General features: G+C 43.1%; 2 long non-coding RNA genes across 2 annotated transcripts in view; one reads left to right on the forward strand and one right to left on the reverse strand.

Moving 5' to 3' along the window:
* Positions 1 to 434: 434 nt before the first annotated feature.
* On the reverse strand, positions 435 to 4,282 carry LOC135916085 (uncharacterized). The gene is made up of 3 exons (XR_010568845.1): positions 4,152 to 4,282; positions 3,029 to 3,095; positions 435 to 2,676 (listed from the first exon to the last, which is right to left on the reverse strand). It is a non-coding gene; the product is annotated as an uncharacterized lncRNA (long non-coding RNA).
* Positions 4,283 to 10,895: 6,613 nt separating this feature from the next.
* LOC135916071 (uncharacterized) overlaps positions 10,896 to 27,188 on the forward strand; it is a 31,879-nt gene continuing 15,586 nt past the window's right edge. Inside the window, exons 1-3 of the long non-coding RNA XR_010568835.1 lie at positions 10,896 to 10,910; positions 13,692 to 13,838; positions 23,200 to 23,241. This is a non-coding gene — a long non-coding RNA (uncharacterized lncRNA). The remainder of the gene's footprint in view (positions 10,911 to 13,691; positions 13,839 to 23,199; positions 23,242 to 27,188) is intronic.

Raw genomic sequence — 27,188 nt, forward strand, 5'->3', positions numbered from 1 at the left:
AAGTGAATGAATAAAAACATTTATGTGTAACTATAGCCTCAAACCACAGATTGTATGCGCAAATTTGTAATGATACTTCAGTTGCCTTTCACAAGCTGTTTTACCTTCGCAGATGCCTCCGGCTGTCCCCTCAATCTACCAAGCACTTAGCCTCTTTATCTATGTTAGACGGGTATTAAACTTGGGTAACACAGCATGGTTTCGTTATACAGTCATTAACATTAAGAACTAAAGAAATGTACACAGGAAGGCTACAATATTCATATGCAACAAATAGAAGGGCACTGATTCTCCCACAAATATGTTAACCAGCTCTGGCCTCCAAACACTGGTGGTAATAGCGGAACAAGCAAGCCTGAAATTTCCTTTTCGGCTACTTCACAACTATTACAAAATTGGCACTACGTTTTACATCCGTCCATCAGAATCCCGCGTAACGCGGCGCAAACAATCACCCACACTGAAATTGTACTGTTACCACAATGACACTTTCAAGCACTCTTTTTTCCACTTGCTGTCAGAGACTGAACGTGTTTAGATCTCTCGGTTACTAATGCGAATTTATTAGAGGACTTTGCCTCAAAAATAGAAAATATCATATATTAACATAGTAACGCTCTCAGCCCTAGAGACCTTTATGATCATTGGAAGCATATTAGTGTCCTAGTGCTCACAACAGCGTGCTTTCAGGTTTGCTGTTGTCGGCCAGTGTATCACTCAATTTGATGAATAATTTGTGTGATCTTTTGCTGTTGTTTACTTTCTGTTATCTTAGGTTACAAATGTGTGATTTGTATGATATTTTTATAATAACTGTGTGTATGTTATAGGCGCTACAAGTGTGTTGTTTATAGAATTTCAGTTCGACATTCATTGCTGATTGTCATTGAGGATTGTTGTTGTGTGTACACTTCACTCATTTTTTTCTGACGGCTGTCACTGCACTGGATTCTTCTTTCTGTTTTGCCGTGTGGTGCTGATGTAATATTACACCTGAAGGTACAATCTCCACACTCACCTGCTAGGGTCTCCGAAAGAGACTGGCAGTATTGAAATAAATGAAAAAGAAATAAACTGTTATATATTCGACACCTAGGCCTCCCGTAATTATATTTTAATCTGAACATTACAATTACCGCATCTCACCGTAAAAATATATTTCAAGACAATTAAAAACAAGAACTCAATTTCCTCAAGTGGGTGATTGTGCGGACGATAGAAGAGACGTTGCCCAGAAAATGGTAGGAACCGACTGCTGCAGAACGTAAAAACACCGCAACGGTACCACAAGTGAAAAAATATTGAAGTCATGCGGCCAGTATTTGTTCTAAACAATTTGTCTCTGGCCATCTGTGTTTCTATAAAAAAATTATTATAGCTAGAACCCATTGTCTCAGGCTCCTTCATTAATTACATCTGAGACGGAGCCACTCGTAAAATTATTCTCATGCCAGTTATGGAATAAAAAGGCGCATTGAATAATACTTGGCAGGAGAAACGAAATTGGTTTTCGCTGGCAAACTAACGCGATAATAATATTCACTAAAACATTTATTTTTATTTTTACTTCAGGGAACGTTGTTTTTGTGGTAGTATGCGACGAAATACAGGTAGTAACTTGGTAAAAGGTTTTGCTATATGAGTAAGGAAGGTCAAATTCTGGCCTCAGCCTCCAGAGGTTCTAGCTACCAAATGGCAGCATTCTTTTAGGATATAATCATTGATAACACGCAAAAATTCCTGTTTTTTTAATTCTAACAATGTCTTGACGAGGGCCAAGCTATTGTGAACATAAAAGTTCTGCGGAACCCACTTATCTTGGTGCACATATTCTTGCTAATGCAATTTTAGAGAGTAGCTGCTGACGTTGGTTTAGCGCGTTCTGGTATCTTCGCAAGTTGATAACCATCCCTTTTTGACGAAGAAGTTGGCGTCGATTAATCCCGGTGCTCTCTTCTGTGTGTACAATAGGCGTAAAAGAGCTGCTTCTTGGTTTAGTTGCCACCTGTTTGTGTGTGGGCCCATGGTCGCTACAATGGCAGACACAAAAAAGACACACAAAAAGAGGCGTGCTCATGTCGTCAAAGTGTCCCCAGCCACACATTTGTGTGAATCATTTGTAGTGAAAGATATGTTTTGGTGTAAGCTAGAAAATTGGTATTTATCAGAACGAACTTCACTTTATTGAAAGAATCGCATCCGAACGCTCATTAACACTGAGGCAGTGGTTAATGCCTCAAAAACAAATTTGCGTCAGGTACCCTTCATATCATCAAAGCCATATATGATGCGAGACGCAGGCATTGCTTTGCACCAGGTATGAAGCCTATACGAAATGAATGGTAATTTTTTAAGACGCTCTGGCATCAATTATTATGATACAATAAAAATAACAAGAAATTTGAAGCGTTTCACTAATATAATTGTATATAACAATGACGGTGTCATTACGTGCAGTGCCTTCCAGTATTTGTTCGAGTGAACCTTTCATTTCCCCACTTGAAGACCTTCTGAAGGACAGTGACCCAGGTATTTTTTAGTAATTAGTTGGGCAGGTCTTGGTGGATTCGCGAGGACGCTAACTGTCGTCTGCCAGTGCTTTGAGTTCGTGCGCCAATAGCGGGGTCGAATCCGTGATCAAACTTTCTCTTTGCTACGCTAGCTTTCCTTGAACATCTGAAAAAAAACGTAACAAATTTTGTCTTACAGGCATTACTATGGCCATATATTTTCATTCCTGTCTAATTCAACCGATGTAAGCAGGAAAATAATTATGCAGCAGTAACATATCTATGTGAAGATAAGCATTAGTGAAGCGGGTGAATAAATTGTTTACTACATACGCTGATGCATACACTTGTAATTAAGTTCACCGTATGCGGCATGCAACCCATTAAGCGTGCCACTTACGCAAGGTCACAGTTCTCTACTATAAAACTCATAACACTATATAATGCACAATTCATGGTAATGCAATAACCGCTGACACAATATGTCATAATGAAATCACGAAATCATGCGTACGCACTGTGTGAAGCGTCGTGCACATATGTCACGGAGACAATGACGATGTATAATGGCTTTTGAGAGAGTGCCTGCACAGAGGAATACGGCGCATGTGTAGTTGTTTTTTCCGGTTAACACGTACCCATTCTGAAGGACTGGCCAATAACACGCAATCATCCACTGTAAAATACATATTTGGTAAACGAAATAAAATAAATAAATAAAATAATTCATAAAAGAATACACCACATTCTAGAAACATATTGGTGTGCTTTAGAAGTACTTATGAGGTGACACTCTTGGATCCGGTGCAAATGCGAATTTGTTTGAGGTGTGCTTACTCGTAAAACATTGTCGGTGAGCCTACGAGTTTATAGGCTCATTCGCTTGTACCGCCGTTCAGCACACCAATAATCTTAACCTTCGTATATAATTAGCCAAAATATTCACCGAGTTGCTCACGGAGAGAGCACGGCCACATGGCTGCTGAAATGAGGAAGACAACGACGAAAGGATCGTTGTAATTACTTTTGCTCGAGCTGTCGTTTGGCTGGAAGTGCTCGGCTGTTCTCTGCGCTAGAGCAGATTTGACTGGGATTCCCGCTAATCGTAAATAAACCTTGTAGAATGTGGTGGAAGAGCAGGGTGCCCTAAGGCCTTGGCCTGGAACTTCAAATCCGCACTCTACCCACCGCTCCCGCCAAGACCGTGCCAGACGAGGCCGGTGAGCGACTCACTACGTCAACTGAACCAGTTAGTTGTGTTGCCGGTCGCCAACGAGACGCAGCTGTGTATAGTCGCACTGCTGATACTGACGTGGACAACTGGCTTTCGTCGTACGAGCGGGTGAGCAACCACAACACGTGGGACGATCTGACAAAGCTCACCAACGTAATTTTATATCTTGTGAACGTCGCGAAGCTCTGCTTTGGCAACTACGAGGCCAGTATTGTGACATGAAATGACTTTAAGACTGTTTTCATGGATGTAGTTGGCTGTCCTGCGTGCGAACGCTTCGCGCTGAACAACGCCTCCACCAAGGACTATCGACGCCAATGCGTTAGCAATTTATGAATATAGACGTACAACTTAGTGTCCGGGATGAATCAAGTTATGTAGGAGGCGTGCACGCTAAGGAACTATACCTTGCGCTTGCATAAGGACACCCGGTGTCATCTCTAGCCACCGCCGTGAAGTCTCGGCGTCGCTCCCGAAATTCATGGCTGGCCGGTGCGTGCAAAAAGATAAGAAAGCTGTGCGTGATGCGGCAACCGGCCTCCTGTCTGCCGCTTCTATCTGGACACACTGCGCCGTCTAGTGCCAGGCTGAAACGCGCACGCGTGGGGTCGAAGAAGAGATGCATGGAGCGCTGGTACCGGCAAACGCTCAGTTAAACCTACAGAGTGACTCAAGCTCAGCTGGCGATATGTTCATTCAAGAGCTCCCGCAAGAGCATTGACGTCATAAGGCGTTTGGTGTGCTGCGATATGGACCTTCCCACGTGTACCAGTGCGCGCGTCAGCCGTGTCCAAAGAAAAGATGATTCTAGAATTTGAGCAGTTGTCCAATGTTTGCACCTTCGTATCTACTGGGGTTGCATTAAATCGACCGTACACGAGCCCTCTTATCTTGTAATTCCATCGCCAATCGATCACATGGAGCAAAACGTTGATAATTGACCCTGAAATTTTAGACACCACTGCTCCTCCTCTATCGGAAGCCGACAAACTCAACATAGTTCACAACACGTAACATGCACCATGGCTAATGATGGACACCGCACATCTGCATGGCGAAGATAAATTTTCGCCTACTCCTGTTCTTGCTGTACCCAAAGGCTACGCAGTTGATGAACTTTCGTCGCATATTTTTTTTTTTCGCAGACTGAGCTAAAACATCTCCAATGCCTTTCGCAGCATACTGTCGCCACACATTCACAACCATTCACTGTATTACACAGCCCAGATTGAAGGTGAGGCTCCCGGCGTGCTCTGTCATCCACCTCCAATGAAGAAGTGTATTGCTTCAGCACGCAGGCATCGGCACTACCGGTGCCGATAGGAGATGAATCATCAATACCGCACGGTGATAGCTGTTGTATGGGTACCAGTTGTATCTTCTGTGGTACTGGTGCTATCGGTGGCATCGGTGTTGGTGTTATCAGATCTATTGGTACCAGTGGTATCAAAGTGGAGTACCAACAAAGTGTGGTGATAGCGCTACGCGGTGGTACCGGCACAACCGGTGGTGAGGTGAGCGTTCTCACACTTTTCCACAGTGGCAACATTAGGGCGCTCTCAGTAACCTGTTGTACCTCTCGTAGAATACGCAGACCTTGCCATTTTTATATAAACTAAATGGTTTGTGCCCCCCATTTTTAATGCAAACTTGATCTGAAAGGCTTTGTTTTTCTTTGACTTCAACCTAAATGTTCAATTGTCTTGCACCATTTTAGACTACGAACTTGATTTATTTACTAGTCTCAGTATATTATTACAGGAATTCATTTGTTATAACTATTTAGAATGGTTGAAAACGGGACTGTCATTTCAGTATTGACCTTCAGTTCTTGTTTTTATGAGGTGGCAGAAATTTTTTGGGTTGTGTTACTTCCGGGGTCTAGCTTATACTAGGTGTTTACATTCGACCACCGCCTTGACGCAGACGAGCCTTCTCTTTGATAAACTGTTCTGTGCTCCACACTGACCTTCTCATTCTGTTTATCTGTATGCATATCCAATTTCATTGACGTCAATGCACTGTGTCTTTCATTCCCCCTGCTCAAGTTAACCATCGTGGCTTCGTCGAAAATATTCTCTTTATTATTCTTTGGCTCTGTTCTTTTAGTATGTCAGGCAGACTCTAGCTGCTGCTTGCTTTCTTTGGTCTTGGCTTTATGGAGGCACATTGCTGGTAAAAGTGCACCCAGAAAAAAAATTCGCAACTACGGGGGCAAGGCAGCACGTCATCAAACTCGTGCTAAGAATTTTTGAGCCATTCCCTCCATTTTGAAATAAGTCATTCTGTAGTATAGGAAGATGTTATTTCACCGTCAAGTTACGCACGGTGTTCAAGTAAAAGGGATTGTGGTGCGAAGAAACGACAGCTCATTATTTGTAACAACCTTGGAAAGAATTAGCTTTTTATATTTGAAGGCACAGCAAGAGTAAAACAGTCGCTCAGCGCTGCGCCGAGAAACAAGAAGATTCAGAACGGCATCGACGCCACGACAAGGAACCATTGCTGGATACCTTATATAATCAATAGGAAATAAAAATTAAATGTTTTTTTCAATAAAGCAACCTTTCAATCATCACTACTTCTTAAAAAGGATGGGGACATATCATGAATTTTATTAAGAACAACGTAACGTCTGTATGACGGAGCAAGAAATTGCACCGCCTTCTTTACCTCCCGCAAACGATTCTCACATCAACTCATTTTCAGACGATTTCAAGTGAGATGAAAAACGTATCTGTTGGGATGTAGATGGGCTGTGCTATGGCTGATTTGGCAGTACGCCAGAGAATTTGGCAGTACACTCCGAGACCAATCACAGCGTGTTAATAGTAATGCGTGTGTAGCTCTTCCCGCTGAGTTGACTTGGTCAGTTTGGAATGCAGCATGTAACCGCACAAAAAGAAGGGAGACAGAAGGTGATCAAGGGACAGTGGGGACACCGCAATTCAATGAAGTACCATATGGAGAACAAACACATCAGATTTGGATGACGCAGCTGTGACGGCGCGCAGCCAGGCTAGTCAATCCAAGGAATTCAAATGAAAAAAAAATAACAGCTATCGCATTGGCAGGTCCAAGACGTTTCACAGATTTTGGTGTAATCGGGAGCGCCGGCAGCGTCCTTTTTACGCTAGTTTCATCTCGGTGATGCACACAATGAAGCCACAGGAAAACCGCCAGTGCTTGACATTGTCCAATGAACAAATATGGGATAACTCAGCCGTGCAGTTGAAGCATCGCCGCGAATGTCTTTATTTTTGTGTTTACTCTACGTTCCGTTCGTGGCAATGTATCCAGCATGGTGCGGAACGCACAGAGCTACTCAGCAGGAGTGCCAATTTTTGTGTGCGCAAGGCCCGTGCCAACAGCGGGAGCCAGAATGTAGCCCGGGATTTCGTAGAGCTGATATCGCAGACCCCGATGGTCCTTCCACTTGACTTCCTTGTTTTTATGTTCAAGCTAAATGCACATTTCCGAAGGCCTTTTAAGCATTAGCCCGTCGGTAATGTATGTTCCGGTGTTAACAGGACAGGGTGACTATGAATGTGCCAATCACTCACTGACGTCAGAAATACCCCTCGAGCTTCAGTATTTGGTGTCAGTTTCACGCTCCTTAGTGTTCATTCAACAGCAGAGGGGCGAGAACAAACGCGTGTAGAGAAAGACAATTATTGAAACTATAAATGAACTAAGCGCTGCAAAAGCCCTCCTACCTCCCCCCCCCCTCTCCCGAAAAAGGATCACCATAACGTCTTAAACAAACGGACAACGCAGAATCTGCATATTGTGTGGGAACACAAGTAAAAAAAAGCGCTAACGTGATAAAGCTTCAAGATGACAATGATAAAATACAGCCTTCGCCAGCGAGTTGCCTATGAGGATTGGGTGTAAAGCGACCATCCGTCCCTTCGCTTAGTCTCACCGTGGGGGTCATTACCTTCCCGCTCCTTCTTGGAGTCTAGGCGGCTGCATGACTAGGGCGCCACCACTTCCACACGGTAAACCTGCTTTAACGCTTGAACAAATCCGCCCGATTTCCCGTTCTCAACCTGTCCAGACGCGTATTCCTTGATTCCACTGTGCATGAACCTTGCCTCCACCAGCGTGTCAACCACCTAATTTATGCAGCGTCTTAAACTACAGCGCCTGATACTCGGACCAGCCGCGCATCGCCTCAGTGACAGAGTATCAAAACACTAGCTGTCACGAATAGGGTTCAAGAACGCTCCCCTTATCACCAGTACCACCAAACAGCGATACCGTTGATATGAAGGGCTACTACCACCCGTTGCACCGGCCACATGCCAGCACCGTCGGTACCAATTCCATTGCTTTTTTTAGAGCACCCTGCGTTTTTGGGCACATTACTTATTACACTTCGGCCTCAGTATTGGCAAAACATGCACCGGGGCGCCATCGGGCGATAAGCATAATACGCGCACTGGAGACGTCCCAAACAGAAGAGAGAAAGTGAACCTGGCCACATCTTCCGTACGCAGCTGTAATAAAAATCTCATTATAAAGAGAGTGCCTCTCTTTCTCTAGTAAGCCACAACGAGCGCTTGCTCTTAAACAATGAAATTTCGAAATATAAACGGTGAGTGATGTTTTCTATTTCTTCTTGGATTTCTAGGACTGCTGGAACGGGCGACCGATGTCTATTTGACTAGATGCTTTGGCAGCAACTATATTAAGCGTTATAGCCGATGCAGACTCAAAACTACGTGCCGTTTGCGTCAGTGGTAAAGATTTAGTACGAGTCGGCTCAGTGGCGGAACTTTTTTTACCTCAATCGCAGGCGTGGGATTCCATCTCAGGTGGCTTTACTAGCACCGCAGTCGATGAAGAATACACAGAGTCTCCAAGCAAAAGCGGCAGTTTCGGAAAACTTGCTTGAAATGAACTTTTCATATGCAATCTGAATGGGAAGTTTCGGTTTGCTGGAGAGTTGCAGGTGGGTCTGCAAAAATGAAACCAGAAATATTGAAGCGTATAGTAATGGGTACATCCATCGGAGAAAACTGTTTTTTAGAAAAAAAATGTGACAGGCCTATTTCCTGAGGTTATATAGACAAGCATAAGTGTTGGTAAAGGCGATCCTTTCTTAAATTTGACATTGGAGTCAGTTTAACTCGCCCATGGGCGTTCACCTCATTGCTCATTCACACGATTTCCTCACAATTTGATCGTAAACGCGTTTTGAAGAATTCCTGACAGGTGTTCGCCGCTTTTTATTCGTATATCCGGTATTACCACTGCCTGTGTACTTAGGTTTATGGGCTTCGTGGACCTGACCATGTGTTTTAGAACTTCAAGGAAAGGCGTTTAAATTGTTCGTTAAGCAAAACAAAGTATAAGACGCGATAAAATGAGCAATCTCTTAGACCTTTCCCACGCATTCTCGGCGTTTTCAGCACTTGATGGAATGATGAGCGCACAACACAAAGAGAAATGTTAGAATTGGCAATGAAACTCTGCCGCACAGTCAATATCGTGCATGTTGAAGATGGTCTCGTAACACTCGCAAGCTGCACGCACCCACTACCCAGAGCAAGGTAGCTTGTACACTTGGAAGTGAAGCAATGGCACGGAACTATGGCAAACACACCGTAACTCCTGAAACAAAAGAATAACGCCCATTATACGCCAAAACGCGGGCTTATGTAGTTCATTTCCTGTCATACTTTTTCATTTTTTTACGAGGAGCACCTTATCGCGAGAATAGTGGACGAAAGCTTGCTAAAACGGAACTTTGTCAATGCTCGGCATATTACTTCAGAAAGTAGTAAAAAAAAACGTAATATTAATTTCCCTAAAAATAAATGGGCGGTTTGATATATTTCTGTATGAATTCTATACTCCTAATCAGTTTTTTATGGTTGGAGTTGACGATGAGCACTTTTAAATAATAGTGACGGATCCCTGCTCATTCAAAAGATGTAGTAGTGAAGCGTTGTACAGGTACATATTTGTTATACTACTTCTTTCAGAATGACCTTCCGCCCACATGAGTATACTTTGGATGCACGTCACGTGACAGGAAACAATTTTGCAGCATAAATTATTTTGGGAAATGTCTCGGAGAAATGTGGTAAATAGCCATGATATGAAAGCACGATCTGTGTTGGTTGAGCTAGACGTCTGACACAGTTGGCATCGAATGCACTTGGTCTATATTCAGCATCGGCGCACAAGTCTAGACTGCACTGTCTCCGAGATTGGCCCACCAAAGAGGCTAGAAACATCTATATCCAAAAAGTGGTGGTACCTTGCCAAGAAAGGCTACTTATTTAAATAAATTTTCCTCTAATAAAAAATGCTGCCGAAGAGTCCGCTAACTGGTAAAAATGTCTCCAAGTGTATGAAAGTGGAAAATAATGTTCTTACGCAGCGTCGCTGACTTGCGTGAAACTTCACACATCACGCTATAATTGGGCACTCTGACCAGTTGAGTCAAACTGTAGAGTCAGTTCAAAATCTTCCCGTACATCGACGTTGACGAATTGGTATTTGAAACAACTGTCCTCGGGTGGCCACTGTGTCGCAGTATCATGCGTGATACTACTGTACATTAGTGTGTTTTGCTGCTTTTTTAAAGCTAGTCGGTGCTTCGAACAAATTTGAGCAATCACTTCATGGACAGCGTCATCAGCTATGTTAGGTGGCGTGCACACCCGGGGCCCCATCCAGTCTCAGCGTTCTTCTCTTCGAGAGATTGCGGGATGCTCTTCAATGCTTCGTTCCGAAATTTTTCTGCATCCACCGAGGAGGACCAAGGTTGATAAGATGCTTCGCTATTCAGAGTTTTAAGCATGGCGCGATTCATAATTACACCAGTGGTAAAAGGTACGGATGAAGCGCGCAAGGTGAAGTCCTTTCCCGGCAGTACATTGAACACTCTGCGCTCGGTTATAGAACGCCCCGGGTGCTGTGTCGTTACGAGTCAATATTACATCACCGATCAGTAGATTGGTTGGGGAACTGCTTGGACGGCAATGGGCACTGACCCAAACAGAAGTATTTTGGCCCAGTTTTCTTTTCTTATTACAGAGTTTGGTAGTAACAAGTTGTCGACGGCGAGCCTGACGCTGCAAGGTAATCTTCTGAGGAAAACTCCTGGCGGCTGTTAAATAGCGCTCTTTTAAAGCTGGAATTCGAAATGGGTAAGTGGCTGATTTCAAATGGAGAAATCGAATATTTATCTGAAACGGAAAAGTTGACAGACCAGCCAGAGGTAGTTCCAAGCTTTCCTTGCATGTCATTCGGTGGTTTAGCAGGGCTATGCTAGTTATCGGTTAGTCGGTCGATGGTCGCATTCTTGGCGCATCTGCCTTAAGGATATGTATCTCTGTCCGCCAGCGCAGCCACCCGATGCTTTAACCGTGACGCTACAACCGCCCCTACACTTAGTACCAACTGGCTCGTTACTATGACCATGTCGTAAAGATTATGATTATTATACTATTGCACATGACCACGACGGGGGATCGGCGAAGCTGCCTGTCGGCATGTTTATTATAATGGTATTTTTTCCATAGAATGACACACAGCGAAAATAAAGCGTTGGCCAAGAAACCTGAGGTGCGAATTCTGCAAGTTTCTTTTTAGAATATTGTGCCACCGTCAACAAGCTTTTTGAGATCATTGCCGAGTGTTTAATATCATTACCAAGTGCACATTCAGCAAACCCATTTCGATGGGAGAGAGTCGAAGAAGCGCCTGACCCATGTAAATTAAATAAAACAAAACGGCTCTAAAAAGAAACGGATCAGTAATATAGAGGTTAAGAAAGAAGCTAGAGAACAACGTTCGGACCCCTAAAAAGCGATAATGTGAAAATTGGGTAATTCTACGGTAGCGTAAAATATTTGCGTTAGCGTATTCCTCACGCTAAAACTTTGCGCGATGCTATTTGGTAGAGCTTTAGTTTAGCCTAAAACAATGAAATGCCACGAAGCGCAAAACGCCACTGCGGGATGTAGGTGCGAGGAGTCAAAGCTTTTAAGGTGATTGTCTCGCCATCTAGGTAAGAGTAGTCAAAGCAGCATCTTTTGAAGGTAGACCGTTTGGGAATAGTGTTTGCCACCTTACGGACAATAAACGCCATGCCTTTTGCGGGGCATTACGTTAAAAGACAGGGTGTCGTCTGGTGCCTCGTGACAAACATATCCAAGCCAAGACAATTAATTAAGAGCCGTTCTTTTGTTGCTATGCTGACGCGTCTCATCAGACCTACGGACGCCAGAATCGCCGAACGATCTCAGAAATTGGATGCGCTGGGCGCTCATACCTAGCGTTTCACGTGCATTTAGAAGAAGTGAAAGCAAATTTCAATAGCTACTGGTGATCAACGATAGTGAGTGTGTAGTATTAAAGAGAATTCATGGTGAAGCGGGAGCCATTGGTGCCGCCTTGTTCGACAACCCTATTTCTCAGTGTCCATGCTTTGGGAGAGTTAGCGTTTCCCGTGAAATTACTAAAGTACGCAGCCACTCTATTCCCACAGATTATATAGCTTTCTGCGCAAGGGCAGTGTGGCCCCACTATATTTTAACGTTTAGCGTGGTGCCACTTACGCTATACTAAAACTGCCTAATATTAGCCGCGAAGTTAGGACACCAGAAAAAAATAGTGTGGATCTTATTATCAAACTGCGACTGCCAATATTTTGATTAACGTTACATGAAGAAAATGAGCTGGGCAGGCCATGTAACGTTTAGAACAGATAAATGGTGCCCGATTGTAGTTGCAGAATGGGTTCCATGGGAAGGAAAGCGCAGTCGCGGATGGCAGCAGCTTTGGTGGGAAGATGTGATTAGGAAATTTGTAGACGCAAGAGAGAATCAACTAAATCAAAACAGGGTTAATCGTATATCGCTCGGAGAGACCTTCATCCTGTTGTGTTCAAATTAAAATAGGCTGCTGGTTATGATGAACAAAAGGAAATGAAGGAATAGTAGTCTATACAATCTGTCACATTCTGCAGCAACAGTCCACGTGAACACATGCGCGCCACACTTTACTTCAGAGACGCAGGAATTAAATGGACAAATTGATAGCATTTCATTCAGCGCTTCACAAAATCATTTCTTCACGTAATCGGAAGCATATGCCTTAGATCTGCATATTTTTTGGGGTCTCTCCTTGAACAAAATGGAAATAAAATGCAACCTCTGGCAACTATGATCTGTATATCCGCGCCAGAAAAATGCGTATGGCTGGCGTCGGTGAACATGCAATAGAATGGTGCAAGTGCAAAAGATTGCACACTTCTAACATCTCAGAACGAAGCTTCGTTCGCGATGTAAAGCTTTGTTGTCATAAAACGAAACCTTTATCACGACAATTATTTTCGTCGATACAGAAATTCTAGGTTCCTGACGTAATGACACTGATGCTTCTGGTTTCTGGCTTGATAGAAGCCTAAGTTGTACTAAAGCGCATTCTGAAAGTTTCGAAAATTTGACAGGCTCTTTTTTAACTGTAATTCCGATAGAATGTCAAGGCAGTCTAGCTAAGCGAGACATTTGAACGTTGTTTACCTCTATACATTGGTATGTGACATCGTTGCACCCTTCATGTATAGTTTCCCTAAATGTACAACATAGAACACATACGAAAAACATATGTGCATTGAGTATTTCAAGGAATCGTCAAAAGCAACCATCAATATCTTATTTAACCGAAAAAAAAACATGCTTGTTACCTTGGCTTCCTGGTCTCTGGACATAATAAAAAAAAGACATGCATAAAAGGTACTGAGATGCGACTGAGTTGAAGGCCTCTAAGTTTTGCGTTGTTGTTAGTGTAGTTTTTGAGTTGTTTTTTTTTGCATTATTGGACACGCGCACCCGCTTCGCTCTTTTAAAATGTCAGTGGCGACGTACACCAGCACGTGACTTTGTTATTTTCGAAGGTCATACCTGCGTATTTTGCGCCTCCAGATCTTCCCGGAGAAGACCTGTATATAAAGAGCCTCCCAACAAGCTTTGTGCACCAAATTCGTTCAAGGGAGCTCGAGTGACTGCTTATTTCTTCGAAGGAGAGAATGGTGGCAAAAACTGCAACCCTTCTTTTGATTTTATCTCTAGGTATGTAGTACGCCGTAAGGCTTTCGTATTTGTCATACTTCTGTGGTTGCATTGGTACCTGTTCAGCGTTTATTGGCCCTCAGGTCAAGTAGATAAATGTACGAACGTTGTTGCATCTATCTCATTAGTATAATTCTTATAATATAATATATCTGTTGTATTGGTATTTATTCGAACGTCATCTTTTTGTACTGCTATATTTGCTAAGAATGTTTCTAGCGACAACTCTAAATCCGACAACTCCTAATATCTTAGGAGCGCTCTTTGCAGCTGCTTCAAGAAGGCTCCTCCGCACTTCATTTTTTTCACAAGCATTAAATATGACAATTTTATTGTATCAACGCGAAACTTCTTATTGTATGTTTCTGCACAGATATGCCCAATACAAACCACAATGTGTTAGGTACGCTGTGGTACATATTTACGTGCTTGGAAATAACGATTATCAGTCTGTTTCAGTAGACAGTGCAATACATGTCTTTTCTTTTACTTCGAAAACGTCTTTTAAAGGTTTAAATTTTGTTATTACAATTACGTCTCTCACATGGCCAAAATCCAGGTAGACAACATTAGCAGTAAAAACAGAAGTAAATATTTCGACATTTAAACAAAATCAAACGAACACACTTCTTTGCTGTAAACTGTACGGTCCATGTATTTGTTGTTGTGTTAGAGGGAACGGCCTTAAAATTATATTTCCGTAATTTACCCTTTTCAATTGAACAAGTACACTGAAAGTGCTGGCGTTAAATTAGTTATTTAAATTACCTAAATTAGCTCGCGGCAATAAAACGTGACTTTTCTGCATACCTCTGCGACGCAGAACAGGTGCGTAAAATGATCCTGCAGTCGTAATGCCGTTTTCCCACCAAATTATTCCAACTGGCGCTCTGTGCAAATACAGAGTGGCGAAACATCTTTTCACTTCATCCTAATACGTCACGGCTGGGTTAAGCCGCGAGCCAGTCTTCCAAATTCGGTGTGTGTAACCTGTTAAAGTTAACAAATAATTCATGCCAGTTATGTTGGTTCACATGACCACAAAAAGGTTATAGAAAAACGCAACTCAAATTTTACGATAATTTCTAACAACTCTCTTCTCTAAAGACATGAAAAAGTTTTAAATTAAACAGGTTATCACCTAATTACTTTATTTACAAAACAACTTGCTTTAAAGTATTACGTAAATATTTTCCACCTATGCTGACAATTCATCTTTAGTGTCATACAGGAAATAGCTCCTCGAGGCGGCTATATTTTGAAGCCTTTCAGGGGAAACAAGATAAGGCACACTGTTGAAGCTATATATCTCTAGTATGATAAGCTCTAATTATGACATAATTCCGATTATCATTGCAAAACCCTTTCTCTGCTGCAAAGTAGCGAACTCACACATATGAAACGTACAGTTCCTACGACATATGGGGATTTCCAGCATTTGACAAATTTCGTTGAACGAAATCTGTACATATTTCTACACCAGAAACACAATGGCTGTTTACTGGAATTGTTTATGAGAAAGTGTATTTAAAGCATGAATTTTTTGTTACACATAATAGGAACATAATAGGATTTATTATCCAAGAGACTCAGTATATTTTGATGTTTCCACAAACAGGCGCGCTATTTCACGGCTTTATTCAAAGGCCTTTCTATGAAACCGCTTAACGAGTAGAGCGTACCAAGCAATATACGGGAGTTGAACACACAAATTTCCATTTTTTATAATCAGTAAAATGCAGTCCAACAGCGATAGTGAACTCAAGCGTTTCCAGACTTTCTGCAGAATATTATTTCATATCGTCAGTAGCTTGTAACAGACGTCGCACAATGTACCCTTTATTAGAGGTGCAAGAAAGAGCCGTCGTTCAACAATTCATTTTGCTTCTCCAAATACAAGGCTACTTTGCTTCCCATGGAAATATTTTATGAACCTTTGTATGTTTATCGCACATTTCTTTGGATATAGAGACGCAACTAAATCCTTCTACCTTGCAAAAATACGTCCATACGAATCAACAGCTTTTACGATGTAAACCGCGCTACTCACAATTCAATATCAATTAAAATTGCAGCAGCTACTACAGTGTATTTGTAGTCCTGCTATACGAGACTACTATTGGGCGACGCCGTCGTACAAAATACAAGCTTTGTATAGCTCCCTCATTGTCAATAATTATATACTACGGTAACTTCAACAGAATTTACACAGTAATAAATGGTCCAGTATAAGCTCTATGATCCGTAATAGAAGACATATACGAGTTCTCATCTCGTAAATGTATTTACTTAGGTGAATACTTAGATAATTTACTTAGATTAGTTTTGCAGCGGAGTGCCAAGGTTCCCACGGTTATCAGTGTACCCTCAAAGCTTAGATTGTTATAGTTTTCCAACATCAATCTCCTTACGAATGATAATTCATTTTATTTTGTTTTAGTTGGTACCTTCGTTCTTCGGGTACATTTGCAGCTTGTGAACGTTTATTATCAAGTAGCCTACAACCAAGAAAGTCTGCTTACACAATACGTCTGCGACCAAACAAGATGTGCCACATCCATCATTATGTCTGTGAGATGAGGCGCTGGCCGGCACTATTAGGTATAGTCTAGTAGATAAACATAAATTCCCCAAAACGTGGATGCGAAAACGGCACCTCGGCAGTTCATTTGATAAGAGCCCGCACACATCATGCGGAGACGCGGGTTGGTGCCCTATCTGCGGCCAGTTGTTTTTTCATCTACTTTAATTTTCATTAATTTATAATTTGTTCTCTCCCATTCGACATTTAGGTGCCTGTAAGGCGCCCTATGCTGTTTTTGGTGTCTTTGTTTGTCGGCTTATGTATGACTAATAAAAATATGGCCCTCAGTTTCCTTTTTCTCCCTCATTACATACCAAGGTCTTGAATGCCGCAGAATTGATGTCTTCAGGTAGGATGATTGGCTTTATCATTATTAACCAATGATGCAGCCAAATGATGTTCCGCATCCGCCATCCAGGCCGTGCGGTGTGGCGCTCGCTAACACTTTCAGGTTTAGTTCAAGTAGGAAAACATGAATACTCCAGAATGTGGATCAGAAAACGGCGCCGTGGTAGCTTAAATGGTAAGAGCATCCCATGCGTAATGCGAAGACGCAGGCTTGTGCCCTAGCTAAGGCCAGTTGTTTCTTCATGTAATTTTATTTCTATTAATTCACAATGCCCCTAATTCAATTATAGGTACATGGAATTTCACCTTTGCTGTTGTTGATGTCTTACTATATGATTGTCTGACGTGCGCGAGGGGTTCCTTAAAGGGCAGTGTATACTCAGCGCATTCCTGGCGCAGCTCGCTAAAGATTCTCTCCGAAAGAAAATCATTTTAAAGCGGTACAAAACCAGTGCATTTGTTGCGCAGCCTGCTAATGCGTCTGGTGACTGTCTTTGATAAGCCTTTCTGACTTGGGTTTAATTACGCACAGCACCGGAAGAAATTAAGGGATCTCTTTGGTTATTGTAGAGCGGCACATTCCCGGTGGCACATCCCTAGTTATTGAAGCTGGTGTCAACGACATTACGTGAAGAACTGCACGTACCTATACACCTAGCCAGTGATCTAAGTTGATATCACAGTAGCTATTTGAATATCAGCACAGACCGATAGCACATACGGTGCACTCAAAGTCTGGGTCAAACAGTTTCTTCGAAGAGCGGCACCAAGCCCATTCCCACGTCTTGCAGTGACTCATGTGGGCGTGAAAGAGGTTCGATGAAAAGCAGCATCTATGTGCTCATTGCCTATTTATTCAGTGACCAAAGTTGGTCCGCCAGTTAGTTTCAAACCCTGTTTGCCAAGTGCTCCAACGCGATGCGCTACCCATTCGACGATGGACTACCCGATAGTCCGCTCAGGTAAGTATGCGGGAAAATGACTAGGTACAAAGACATACATACTATACATACATACATACATACATACATACATACATACATACATACATACATACATACATACATACATACATACATACATACATACATACATACATACGTACATACATAAAATGTCCCCGAAAATGCGTGAATACCCTTAAAATGCTAACGCATCCACAAACCTCTAAAACTTTTCCACGGTTTGGCGGAGCTGTACCTGCATCATATATATTCAGACAATCTTCTCTTAATATGTGCTCACACACACCACACGCGGACTTCATGGTGGTGCCGCCAGTTGACACATCTTGGCTAGACATGAAGCATGAGACATGAGCCAGGCTGTATACACTCTTTACACACGACGCGCTCATTGCTTACAGTGGGTCGGTACATTGCTTCCGTGGTAATAAAATACCTTTTAAATTAAGGCGTGGCGTAGCATTTATCGAATGCTAATCGCACTGTCATTAAAAGTCAAAGTAAAACCAGTTCCGCCGTATTTTTTTATGCAGCTCTACCAAAAGAGCGAATACACTGGTGCGGCCGTCATGATCACCATTCACCAGAAATGGGTTCACCCATTATGCATTACTCCTCTTGGTTATGTCCGTTTTCTCAAATTCCTTAAAGTCGTTACGTGTCGGCTACCGCAGACAAAGTGATAAATGAATGAAATGGAAAGGGATAGAGAACTGCTTCTTGGATAGCACCGTGATCCAATGCAATTGACAATACGTACAATAGTTGGTTGAAGTAAGCGACAGTGATGAAACTAGTATAAAGTTTTTGTTCGCATCAAACTGGTTTCTTCTGGCAAACAGTATTGTAGCGTTCCTAACTAGAACGGCAACAGAAATGACATAGTCAAAGTGAGACGGGTGTCGTCCGCCATTTTATTCCTACTTCTTCCTTCTCACTTCTCCCCTAGCCCATTTCTTCGTCTTCTTTCATGCGTCCAGCGCAGACCGCTTCACTCTTCCGGATTTCTTTTAATTACACCTCCTGGGGTAATACTTGAATATGTTTCCAATAGCGACGCACTCCGTTTGGCCCGAGGCTCCGGCGTACCAGACATTCTTGAATATTCCATGCTGGCATGCAGTCTTAATAACTTGAAATGGTACGCAAAATTTTGAATTTGAGGGCACAGCTCCTTTCCTTACAAGGACATAGTCTCCAGGCTCTATGTCCGGTATCTCGCTACTGTGCCTTTTATCAAAGTTTCGCTTCATGCGGCGCTTGTAGACCTCCAGTTCTTTCACAGTTTTCCTTACTTCCGCAAGTTCGAGGTTCTCTAGGAGACCTAACTCACGATCTGCGGGAAGTATGGGCGCTGTACCCGAAGTTACAAAATGAGGGCTGCAGCCTAAACCCACGGTGTATGATCTGCTGTGATGTTTCACAGCGGCCTCGAGACAGCACTTCCAGCCACCGGCAAAGTCTGGATACATCTTCAGATACTGTTTGATGTCTCGTATGGCACGTTCCGCTAGGCCGTTTGCTGCCGGGTGGTATGGAGAAGCATACTTTATCATTATGCCGTGCTCCTGTGCCCACTCTGATAACTTGGCACTCCGGAAAGCCGGCCCGTTGTTGCAGACGAGCGTCTTTGTGTGTTTAAAACATTCAGCTTTGAGGAGGTCTATTACGCTGTTTGCGTCTTCTTTGCCAGCTTTAGCCGCAATCGTCCTTGTGCACTCATCTATGGAGAGCAAGAAAGCTTGCGTCCGCTTGACTCCTTCCCCCTTCTTTTTGAGCTCCGCGAAGTCCAAATGAATTACTTCGAACGGGACGCTTGAATATTCAGGGTTTGTCATAACGTCTGTCGATTGCTTGAATTTAACTTTGTTCACCTGGCAGAGGTGGCATGTGTGGATGTAATGGTTGATGTCGGTTTTCATGCCCAGCCATGTGAATCTCATGAGCAATTTCTTATAAGTGCGCCAGAAGCCATCATGTCCAACAGATTCAGGGGTGTCGTGGTATAGATGAAGAATCCTTGGAGTCATAGTTGGTGGTACGTGATACCTTCCATTGATAAACTGGAGCTCTTGTGTACCTTCCCATAGCTTAATATGATTGATTGTCTCTGGATTATTGCTTGATTCCTGTACAAGTAATCTTGATAGTGCGTCAGCGTCAGTGAGGAGTGGGCCAGAACGGTGCGAAATTACGAAATCAAATTGTTGCAGATAGTTCACCCATCTAGCAATGCGGCCTCTTGGCTGGGCCATGCTCAGAAGTTGAGTCAGTGCTTGATGGTCCGTGAAAAGTATGAATTTGGCACCTTCCAGGTAAGTACGAAAGTACTGCACAGCTTTTAAGACGGCCAGAGCTTCCTTTTCTGTGGTACAGTAATTGATTTCGGCGGGTTTCAGGGTATCGCTGTAGTACCCCACGACGTAGTGTTTGGCTTGATCAGCTTGTTTGGATGGCTTCTGGTATAGAACTGCACCGGTAGCATAATGTGATGCGTCCGTGATCAGAATGAAAGGCAAAGAAAAATCCAGTATTCTCAAGATGGGGTCCGACGATATTAGTTTTACAAGCTCACATAGACAGCTTCGCACTTCTCGTCCCAATGAAAAGGCACGTCTTTCGGAGTTAAACGTGTGAGGCACCTTGTTCTCAGTGCGTAGTCTTTGATAAACGCCCGGAAGTGTCCTGCAAGGCCAAGAAAAACGCGCAGGGAGTGCACATCATAAGGCTTTACCAGCTTGGAGATTCTCTCTACCGATTCCTGCTTGGTGCTTTTAGTCTGTCCATCAAACACCCTGCCAAGAAATACTACGGTATCTTGAAAGAACGCACTTTTCTTGAAGTTGACTTTGAGTTGGGTAAGACTGAGGGCATGAAGAACTTCTGAAAGATGAATACGGTGTTCGTCCTTTGTCTTTGAGTAGATGATGATGTCGTCAATGTACACATTGCAAAACATGCCCAGGCAAGGTTTCAGAATGTCCGACATAATCTTCTGAAACCACGCAGGGGAGTTTTTCCAACCAAATGGCGGTTGTGCTCAAACAAGTCAAATGGGGTTATGAACGCGGTGTACTTCTTCATTTCTTCACTTAGTGGAATCTGCCAAAAGCCCTTGCAGAGATCTATTCGTGAAAAACAATGGCAACCACCGGTTTCGTCAATGATTTCGTCGATTCTCGGCATTGGATAAGGTATCAATTCAGTTTGACGATTGAGAGCCCGGTAGTCTGTGCAGAGGTGGACTGTCCCGTCTTCTTTAGGTGGAATAGTTATAAGAGAAGCAAATGGTGATACAGAAGGCCGGATGATACCTGCGTCTAACATTTCTTGCAACTCCTTTTTCAGCCACACCTTTTTATCTCTGGACATATGATAGGTGGCTCTACGAACCACTGTTTTATCTGCGAGCTCGAAAGGAACGACATGGGATTTCATTGCTGGAGGGTAGCTTCCCATTCATATAAGCTCTGGGTACTTATTCTTGATGTTTTCCTGGTGAAAAATTAGCCTTGATACACTAGGTTCTTCACCAGGATCTTCGGTTCTTATCGTGTCTTCGGCCATTACCTGGTCATCCCAATAGAGGTTCATCTTAAGTTTTTTCATGTCTGGGCGGGACAAAAGAGAATCGTAGGTGACATTGGGAATTGCCAATACGTCACTGGTAATAGCATTTCCTTGAAATTCAATAGCCAGAGTTACCCATTCGCTATGCATGGTCACTGACCCATCGTAGGCTTGGACACGCAATGTTCTACCAGCGTGCAGACGACTGGCATCCACTCGAGTCTTGTTGATAATAGATACCGAAGCTCCACTGTCAACGAGAGCCTTCATTTCAATGCCATCTACCTTAATGGGGGCATACAATAAGCTTGACGACACCAAATACACTGTCTCACTGAAGCTCTTTGTCTGGGGCTTGTGATGCACGGTAGACAGATTATGTGGAAGTAGGTTGCCGTGAACTGCGGCAATTGGTTCTTCACCATCCTCACAGTCATTATTTATGCTTCCCAGAGAGTTATTTATGAAGCTGTGTTCACATTCAGTTGACGGCAAGGACTCTAGATGCTCACTCAGCTCACGAGAATCAAGTTGCGCTGTTCTACCATCTGGCTGTCTTCTCGATGTAATTCTTGGCACTGAGGTCTGTAGAAAGCTCAGAAGGTCATCAAACGTTCTTGGACCTTTGAGCTGGACATGACTACGCATCTCGATACACAACCCTTGCGTTATCAAAGCTACAACAGCAGAAGACGACAGCTTCGGTTCTGCAGAAAACAATAGGCGACGCTTCTCAAGACAGTACTCAAGCAGAGAGCCACCTGTATAACTGAACCGTAGTGCCGCATCCCATCTTTCTACTGCGTTGCCTTCGAAAGCCCCTAAAAAGTTGTTTTTCCACTGTTCCCAACATGTTCCATGATCCATGAGTTGCACGTCATACCATTTTCTGGCTATACCGCCCAAATAGCGGCGCATATGCAAAATCTTTGTGTCGTCGGAGTGCCACATATTTCTGTCACAGGCGTACTCGAAAAACCACAGCCAGTAGTGTGCATTTTGCGAGTTTCCTTCAAAAACAGCTGGTTCAACAATGCTTCGTGCTGACTGGCCTCGACTAAGCGCTTGGACGAAAGTTCTCATTATTTCGATCTGTTGTATAATGTTCCTTTGCAGTTCCATAACAGTCAAGTCTAGGCTCACCTTCCCGGCAGGCGTTTCGTCTTTGAGGGTGGCACGTCGTATGGGTTCCAGAACGAGTTCGCTCAGTGTCTGCCGTTGTAGATTCGCTGTCACCGATCCTGTTTGCCCGAGGGCTTGGCGGCTGATTGCAGCTTGTGGCAGCACCACGTTGATCAGCGCGGTAGAACTAACTTCAGGAGAAAGGTCCGTCGCTGGCTCACCGTGAACTTGGTATCGGGTGAACACAACAGACTCCGATGACGCCTGGTCGACGAAAAACGTCACCCGCATGGCTGGTCTTCGAAAACTGTCGGCTGCGCCAAAATGTAGCGTTCCTAACTAGAACGGCAACAGAAATGACATAATCTGAGTGAGACAGGTGTCGTCCGCCATTTTATTCCTACTTCTTCCTTCTCACTTCTCCCCTAGCCCATTTCTTCGTCTTCTTTCATGCGTCCAGCGCAGACCGCTTCAAGTATTATCACGCAGCACTTCACAAGACGTGCTTAAGGTACTTTCTTAATAAACTCAGAGGTGGAATGATGTGGTAATTTGAGGACTGTATTGTGTCTGCTGCTCTGACACTGCTCTACTTCCCAATATGTACTTAGGTACCTTGTCTCCCATTTGGCTACGTAGGAAGTATGGAAAACAACGTTTTTTCTTGCATTATCAGCTATATTATTGCATATCTCAGCACATATAAGTGTGATAGCACTATTATCTTGTGTTTATATTGTTAATTCTAAAGCATTGCTCAATTTCATTACAGTGGTCTCTATGGTGATGGCAAAGCAAACAAAAGATCTCGTGGGTAAGTAAAAAGAAAAGCGGTGATATGTTGTTACCACTCTACCGTTATTTCTGGGTAAATCTGACATATGTTTATGTGATATTTAGGTTATTGCAATTTCATGTTTAACCAAAATTATATATTTATCTCGATTTTCTTGCGTACTATCCAAACAGGGCATTAGCAAGCATGCATCCACCAGTATTCCTTGCAGTCATTGCGCCCCAAAATCTAGACGTCACAACTCTTTTCAAGGGAAATACTATTTGCTAGAGTATACTGCCGCCACCGGGAAAGATAGCACAGTATCTTTGTATTATTAGAGACAATCTGCAAATACCATATGGATTCGTGCCACACTTGGCAGCCTGAAATTTTGAAAAATTACGCAGCTGAGGAGCAATCGCGTTCAGTGCCCCGATGCATCATGCGCTACGTAATTCCGTCTACAAAGCACACGCCATCTAGTAGCGGCTCTTAGAAGGACCCATACAAAAGGATTCGGTCCCGTGTAAGAGCCGCACTTCGTCAAAATTCGGAAAAAAAGGGTGGCCCTTAAAGAGTTTACACGGTGGCTGCGAATTTGGAGTAATAATGGCGGCGCTAAGTTCAACCATTACTTTTTTCTCATTAATGTCGGCGTATCTTTGGCCGAGCAGCCATCTCCTTTTGGCTGTTCCAGCTCATAGTTGCAGCTAGGGAAAAAATCGGCCGGTATTTATTACAAGGCATCCATATTTTGTAGGTTTTACTCTTTCTCTTTCACGAAGAAAATTTGTTTGATAGTAATCTATTCGTTCGAAAATTGAGAACAATTTGATAAACGGCTCATCAACGTATACATTACAGAAAATATTACTTCAGCGATAGCAAACGCCTTCTTGTTTGAATTGATTCCGCGCTTTCGCCAAGACGAGTCTCTGATGGATGGATGGATGGAATAACTTTAATGAAAGGTCCTGCGAGCTACGGGGCACAATGTCCCATAGAGCGGGCTGCTCCCACGTTAAACCGGGAGTTGTAACTCCTTGGCCACATCGTGGGCTCGCTCGGCGGCCCAGAGCTGCGCCGCCAGGTCCGTGCTGCGTAATGCTTCTTGTAGCCTGGCGGAGTCTTGATCCGAGTCTCTGATGATGTAGGTAAATTAGTTTCCTGTTGACGTGTTGCCTCTTAAAAAGTTCGCGTATATTCCAGTACCCATGGATGCATTGAAAACGTGATTTTCATGAAATCATTCACATAGCCTAGGTCACCAAGCATGGCCCTGATATTTAACAAACCCTTTCTAAATGGCAACGCAATACAAATAGCTCAAGTTAAGACCAGTTGGCTTCAGCAGTGTAGTGGATGGCGCAGAGAATGTTTAAATTACGTTAATTTTGGGGCCGTATTGAATGTTTCTTTTATATTTAAGAGCACAAGCGAAAACAAAAGAACAATAGAGTGCTCTCCAATAGAGCGCATTGGATTTATGCAACTGAACATCATTCAAAATTTGACCTGCTGCAGAAAAAAATTGCGTGGTTGCAAAAATGCATTTGTATTACGCCTACATAGAGGCTCTTGCAGTGATTGCGTTAGGAAAAAGAAAGGTAAAGAAAGGAACAACAATGTGCTTCACCACAGGCTCTTTTATATTGGTAACTGCTGATGACGTGTACATAATGGAGATATACTTCGAGCCCCAACGTAATTCCATGGGCTTCATTGAGGGTACATTGTCGCTACAATGATGTATATATATATATATATATATATATATATATATATATATATATATATGTATATATATATATGTGTGTGTGTGTGTGTGTGTGTGTGTGTGTGTGTGCGTGTGTGTGTGTGTGTGTGTGTGTGTGTGTGTGTGTGTGTGTGTTCATTCAGAGTCTGCCACTAGAAGGCAAGACGTTAGTAGGCTGGTGCGTGCCTTTGTTGAAACACTCGCTGTGTTCTAGATGTGTTCCTCTGCGGCACCATCCATTCATAGCCACAAGGCAGCATCTGAATGCAGACGGTAGTAATAAAGAAGCACTCTGTCGAACACTATACAGCACGCTTGATGGATTCGCATTTGGAGGCGAGAACGTACAGTTTCTAATCGTTAGAACATGACGATTCACCAGCCTAATTAAAGCGAACGTTGCGGCGTGAAATGAATTCACCGATTAAGTCAAGGGAACCGTAGAAAGCCTGGACACGTGATAAATACATCATTTTGTTCCAATTTTACCCACAACGCTGACATAGTGAAGCTTAGCGTATCGTATCGTATCGATTGTATGTCCATGGCTGAATCATAGATATTCATGTCGCAGAATGATGGCTCAACCGCAATGACTGGCCTTGTCAGGGCTGGCGAGTACCGCTTTTGAATAAGATCAGCGTTACCACCAACTGGAAATTTCATGGTGGCACCTTCTGCTCAGGCTCTGCAAAAAGCTTTGCACGCACAGATCCATCAAGGTTACCATAGTCCAGTTACAGATATTTAACGATGAAAAGCTGCAGTAGTACTGGTGGTCTCAACCCAATAAAAGAGTCCACAAAGGGACAGATAGATAGTGACAAATAAAGCATGATAGCCACATAATTAGTTATTTCAAACCAATAGAAGAGTTAACACAACGAGAAACAGATGAAACAGATATATAATTATAATGAAAGATCTATGAGCGGTGCAGCCGCGTCAATTTCAATTGTAGGTTTGTCTGCGCAATGGTATATTGACCCAGTTGACATTTTAGATGTGGCTTCAGTGACAATATTTGCATTCAGCTGCAAAATGTCTTTTTTTCATGTGGAAGTGCAGTGACAGTCAGTGTTACTGAGGAATATGTCAATGACTTGAGGCATGTCACGCCGTATCTCTTGCCAACTCCCATGACATACAAACTTCCTGAAACCCTTTTACATCAGCTCAGCAAGTCTGTCTAACATATTCATACAATGGCACAGATTGTACTGCCAGCTTTCCCACTAGATGTCACGATCTGTTACCGTGACCAACAGGTGTATATATATTCTATTTTCATTTGCTACCACAGTATCTGTTTCCGAAAGTCCGAAAAGCCGCACTTGTGACAGCGGCAGTTAAAGCAGAGGATGAGCTTTCACTTGAAAGTGAAGAGTTGCGAAGCGAGTCTTATTGGTGAAGAACGCGACAGAAATGCTTACCAATATCGAGATTGAAGCTCATCTTGATTCCTACTATACAGACAACAGCTGTACTTTACTCCTCAAGAAAGGCGACTTATAAGGTCCTTGCGTTTTGTGCTTCGTCTGCAGAGACCACGGTAGCTTACAACATTACCTTCCGCCAGAAATATATTAAAAAGATGGATGAAGGACAAAAGATGCTTTCGATGCAAAAATTGCGAGGCCATCACTGAAGAATGATACGTTGGTAATATGCTGGCCAAGAAAGTAATGTCACCTCACCTACACGTGCGATTCTAAAGGCCTGAAAAAGAGTTTCCTTTAGGTGTTGTCGAAGTGGGTAATCTTCATAGTAAATCAAGATTTGCAAGTGCACAAGGACTTTGCTTAGGAATTTTTGTGCGTGATCTGTAAGTGGCAGGAGAGTGTATATACATTTGTGACATAGCAGGCTGAGGATACCATGGCAAGTGTATTTGTGAAACACGCGAAGGAATTTGGCTCTGTAAGAATCGAATTTCACCAGGCTGAGAGTGCACACCTCCTGACAGAGTATCTGGATTCCTAGGCCTGTCAGCTTGTCCAAGTGCGTGTTGATAGTGGATATGAAGCTTGTGAATACGTGGCACCTTTCTTCGACCTACTATTTTTTTTCATAAAGGAATTGTCAATTGCCGTTTGTCTACGTGTTGCGAAACCGATAAATATGGTGACCATGAGATCGCAGACAAATATTCTGTCTCACGCAGGCCACACAAAAAAGCATCAATGCTAAGATAATAAATGTTGGTATACGTTAGCCAAGTTTAACA

Source organism: Dermacentor albipictus, chromosome 7, assembly GCF_038994185.2.
Source record: "Dermacentor albipictus isolate Rhodes 1998 colony chromosome 7, USDA_Dalb.pri_finalv2, whole genome shotgun sequence".
Lineage (NCBI taxonomy): Eukaryota > Metazoa > Arthropoda > Arachnida > Ixodida > Ixodidae > Dermacentor > Dermacentor albipictus.